The sequence below is a fragment of the Solanum verrucosum genome, unplaced genomic scaffold, assembly GCF_900185275.1.
Source record: "Solanum verrucosum unplaced genomic scaffold, falcon-dt-bn FXZP01000299.1, whole genome shotgun sequence".
NCBI lineage: Eukaryota > Viridiplantae > Streptophyta > Magnoliopsida > Solanales > Solanaceae > Solanum > Solanum verrucosum.
The window spans coordinates 861,131-867,016 of NW_026019922.1; positions in this window are offsets into that span (position 1 = coordinate 861,131).

The following is a 5,886-nucleotide window of genomic DNA, read 5'->3' on the forward strand; positions in this document are numbered from 1 at the left end:
AAGCTAACATATATATTCTACCTTGGGCAAGTAGGACACCTATTTTTGGTGTGGGGGTAGAACACCGGATTCCATGTAGCTCACATGGTCTATGTCGGTTAATGCAATCTTTCCTAAATGATATGAATATGAATCATGGTAAGAACATGGACTTTAATTATAAATTCTTGAAGGGTACTACTTAGTGTGAGTGGGGGTATGGGACTTCACTTATGCATTGTACAAGTGGACTCTAAGAGGGGTTGGGATAAGGTTCTGTTGTGTTATGACAATATGATGACTTATGAACTATGTATGAAATGGTATGTATGAATGTCTTCACTCTTAGGTAGGTGTGATATGACTATGGTAAGATATGTATGTTGTTGGTGACCTATTTGTGATACTTAGCATTTGGTAGGGTTATAGGATCTTACCTTTGCATTGCACTAGTGTGGCTTTGGGTTTCTTATATGTTGAGATGGCTTATGTTTCTTCATAAATATGCATATGGGTTTCCAAACTTGACAAAGGCATGATTTCAACTAAATGTCCCTTTTATGCATGTTTTAAGGATTTTTGTGCATGGCATCCATACTTAGTACAATTATTTGTGCTAACCAATATTTTCTACTTTACTATGAGTGTAGGTTCCGATCGTTGATACTTACTACTTCCTTGAAGGTGAAGCCTGGGTCGACTATTCCTAGGCTTGGTGAGTCCTCCATTTTGGGGACAAGGTGCTATTGATTCTAGTTTCTAGTTTCTAGTTTCTAGTTTACTTCCTAAGTTCAAAACTATATTGTATTCTCTATATTTGGAAACTTTATTGATGTAAGGTCTTAGACCCTAATTGTACTCTTATGTTTAGACGGTGATTGAGACAAGTCTAGTTCCTAATTTTCTTATATGAAAGAAGTTGACTTCTATTGTAAAAGTTTTAAATTTTTCCATATTTTTCTATGCCTTTATGTGATGATGAATGCTAAGGGCTTGTATGTGACCCCTTCGGAGTCAATTATGCCGTGTCACACCTAGGGGGTACTCTTTGGTCGTGACAGAGATGGAAGCTCTCCCGTAGTTAGTGGTCGAGTTCCTAGTAGAAATTTTCCTTATCCCATACCTATTTGCCCTAATAGGATGATTCTCTTAAGATAGATGATGATTGTCTAACATAGACATTAGCTAGTGGATCCACGTAAGCTACAAGTTATGGTTCTACCTTGGCAAGTGGGATGCTCTCTTTTCGGTGTGAGAGGAGTACACCAGATTCCATGTTATAGCTCACATTGTTTCTATGTCGGTTAAAGCTACTTCTCACAAAAATAATGAACTAAGGTTACCTCAAGAAGTATCTCACAAGTGTTCAAAGATGATTTAACTTTCATTAACCATGATTACGATTTATATTTTCTAACCCTCTTTATCTTATGTTTTCACTTTGTCTTTGTATACCACGAAATTACTTTTAGCATGATTTCATAACTTTTAAACATTGCTCTCATACTTGGTACATTTTGGTACTATCGCATACTCTTTCACATTGTTTCACTAGTGCAGGATATGACGCTCATATTCCGTATTTTCGTGGTTAGGGATCACTTAGTAGATATTGAAGGTTGGCGAGTCCTCATGTTCCGAGGACCTAATCTTTATTTCTTATTTTCTTTATATTTTTTTAGAGATTGTATGTGATCTACGGGTTACCTCTCGGTCACACTTGATGTAATAGATGGCTTTGAAACTATGTAGACTTCCACTTCGTTTTGACAAACTCTTTTATTAAATAAACTATTTTTTTAACTCATTAGTTCTATTTTCTTGGTTATGTATGCGAAGTGGCTTGTGAGCCTCCTTTTGGGGTATGATATGTCATGTCATGCCTACGGGGTACTTTGGGTTGTGACATTAAATATACAATGAATGACCAATATTTGTACCTTTGAAAGCATAAAGAAACAACAACATATAAATCATAAGATATGGTCAACTCATTTAAAATAAAAGACATAAAGTAGCTATGAAGAAAACATATTCTTTTTGTGGGAAATTAGTTTTAACCTTTAATAAGACCATGAGAGCTATATCATGGAATCCGGTCTATCTAGAAGAGGATTCTACTTGCCAAGATAGAACCCGTGCACATCATCTTTTGATAAAGTGGATCTACTAGTTAGGTCATGTAAGACAAACCTTGCGAGGGCACATAGTTTAGGACTAGAGGTTGTTACTAGAGACTACCATATTTGATCCTCTACCTCAAAGCCCACTCAGTGCTAAGTTAATATCCCAACAGAATAGATCAAAATCAAATATCATTATTATATAGGAAAGACAATGATCAATACCAACCTACATCTTAAAATTAAAACATAGAATAGCTCCATAAAACACAATTCAACATAGGTGAGAATACCTTTCATATTTATGATCATAGTAGCATGTGAAAAACCTTTCACAATAACATTGATACTTACCTCTCAAAAAATCCTCAAATTAGTTACATCAATTTCATAAAAGCATGAAAATCTTCATAAATTCATATTTCATAGTTCATAAGCTGCATCATGTGTTCATAGTTTAAAATCATGGATCATGAATGGGTTCATGTGGATTCAACTCAAAATCATATAATTACCTCAATTAATGCATTAGAAGATATAAATTAATTAATAAAATCACAATTGAAGAGAACCCACCATGAAGATTGGATAAAACCCTAACATTGAATTGAGAATTGAACTTGTAAAATTGCAATATCTTGGGAACCCTATGGAGGAAAGGACTCCGTAGGTGAATTAGTGATCAAGGCCCAAGAGCTATGTTAATTAAATATCTTGAAGTGAAACCCTAGATTCTTTTTCCTTAGCTTTGAGAGAACTTTGGAGATAAACTTGGAGGAAAATTTATGATTTAGGAGAATGATTTAGAATGGGTAGTTTTAGGACTTAAATCACATATATAGGGCTTATAATAGGGGTTAAAATGACATATCTTAGGTATTAAATACATAGGGAAAGACTAAAATGTCCCTGACATAAAAATTTGACAGCAGACATAAACTGGAGACCTTCACGGACTGTTTAGCCCTTCACGGTCCATCAAGGGTGTCGTACAGATTGGCCATCATTCAAGGTTTCCTTAAACGGCCAACCAGCTTCCTTTAAATGGGACGTGAACCCTTCCACAAACCGTTTACGCAATCGTGAAGGGTTCATGGTTGGTCTAAGGCTGTCGACCTGCCCGTTCAACCTGGCGTACCTTTCCCAAACTCAAAGGTGTTACGATCGAGGTCATATTGCAGTTTGAAAGTTGGGTCATGAGTCAGGTGTTAGAGCTTAGTCCCGATTTACAAGTTGGGGTCGAGTCCTAATTCAAAATTTTGGTTTCGTGTCAGGAGTCGGGGTAAAGTCCCTATTTGAATGTTGGGTCCTAGGTCTGGGGTCAGGAGTCGAGGTATTATCTCGGATCAACTATGGGGTTTTGGTCGTACTTCAAAAGTTGGGTCTAGCATCGGGTATTTGGGTCAAGTTTTGTTTTGGATGTCGGATCCAAGTTAAGATGTGGGGTCAAAGTTTGGGTGTCGGGTCATATGTTAGGGTGTCTAGGTCGGAGTTTAGGGCGGGTGTTGGGGTTGTATCCCATTTTAGGTTTTGACGTCAAAATTTAGTTTGAATATAGGGTCCTTAAATGAGAGTCGGGGTCAGTTCCTATGTGGGATGTCACGGTCAGATACCAAATCAATCATAGCATCGTGTTCTAGTTTGGAGTTCGGCTTTGGTCATGAAACGATAATTGGAATATTTTTCGAATTAGAAATTGTTTTCCTAAAAGGTATATTCTACTCTCTAGTCGAAAAAAATCTAAAATATATTTTTCATTCACCTTATTAATTGCTATGGTACATTATTTATTGTTCATTAAAAAATTTATCATTTTTTTATATAATGAAGTGTTATTTATTACTAGTCATGAGGTGGATTAAAATTGCAAATTTTGAAAATCATTTTTTTAATTACTACTATATATAAAGAAGAATATCCAAATTTTGTAGTATTCACATAATTTTCTTTTCATTTCTATTCGATGTTTTACAAATTTGTAAGTCCTCACATATTTGATAAATTTTAAGAACTTTAATGATTTTCTAATGCTTTCAAAAATAATGATGTCATGAAAAAGGTAATATAGAACCTATGAAAAATTATATATATAAAAGTACTTTACCTTAAAAATTTATTGTAAACATAAACTTAATGCATGTTATGATTTGAAACAAGTTGATTTATAGAGAGACATTATAGAAACATACATAAATACATTATCATGGTACCTCCTTGTTCAAACCTTATGTTATAACAATTGTCAGCGGCGAAAAAGTGTCTAGAGAACTATTTGATAACTCTAGTGAGTGGTGTAGGATAACCAATTTATAGAGGCTAAGATTTAATCTTGACCGTCCATCAAATAACCAATCTAGCATATGAAATTTGTTTTTCATTAGACATTAGTTAACAACTTTACATTAATTGGACCACACATAAATAAATAAATAAAAACATTTATTATACACAAGGAAATAATTATCCTAGCATTCAATTTCTATCTCAATATAGGTTTAAATATAAGTATCAATAAAAAATTTACTTATGATAGGGTTATATTTTAAATTTTAGAAAGAAAAAAAATAACTTACAGCTTTGTTATATACATTTAAAAGATGTTAAGATGTAAATTTTATTCTTCCATATCAATTGAAAAAATGAGTTTCAAAATTTGAAAGTTAATTAATTTAATTGTATAGGCATGCACTTTTAACATAATATATATATATATATAATAAATTATAGATTAATAAGTTTTTAAAAGGCTTGATAAAATCTTGTAATTAGAGAAAAAACACTTGGATCTTAAAAAAATTATGATAAAGCTCAATTTGAATGTCTTAGTAAAATATAAAATTTAATAAGTTCTTATGCATGAATTGATTTGTTTTCTTTTTAAAAATTTAATATATACAAATTAACAAAAAAAAATATTTTAACCTTCAGATGACAGTATAACAACCTAGCCCACCAGTGATATTAGCCACCCTAGGCCTAGACCCGCATGACTTTACCATGTGTCACTAGTGGTTGAGGTATAGTTACTTATATACCCAACATCTCACCTATATTTTACTGATGTGGACTTCTTATCTTAAGGTGGGGCTTCACATATACCCTTTTTATGGACTCAGCTTCATGGCTGAGGTTTGCCCTATTGTATGAGATTTGTGTAGACTCAGCACTCAAGTGTGTCTCGCCATATCAGAATTTACCTAAACTCAGTTGAACTTGGGCCCACATCGACAAGGCTGATACAAGAGTGTTTTTGATACCATTTTCTAATGGCCCAGTCCGTTTTTTATATTGTTTGTTGTGGTCCATGACCCACACAACTTTAAAAGGCGTTACTAGTGGGTAAGGACTGCTTACTTATATACCCAACATCTCTCCCAGGTATTGCTTATGTGAAACTTTTTATCCTAAGGTGGGGCATCACATAAATTTTGTCTCTACCCAAGTCTACACCCTAGTTGTGAAACGGTACTCGGAACGACAAGTGATCCCAATCTTAGCCTTGGCATAACATATCAAAACATATCATCTGACACTAATGCATAAGCTTAAACATATGCTTAATAAGTCTTAATATGGAAATCAATAAATCCATGTTGACTGAACAACTAATGTCTGAAATAAGCCTCTAGCTTTTAGACTAAAAGAAATAAATTTACTAGAACATGGCCCCTAGTTACCTCAATCCAAATAAACAAAGGAACTACTTAAATTAGTCTAACAACTAATCAGGAATTACCCGAAAGATCATTTTAGGATATTTTTAAAAAAATTATTGTTTCACCCC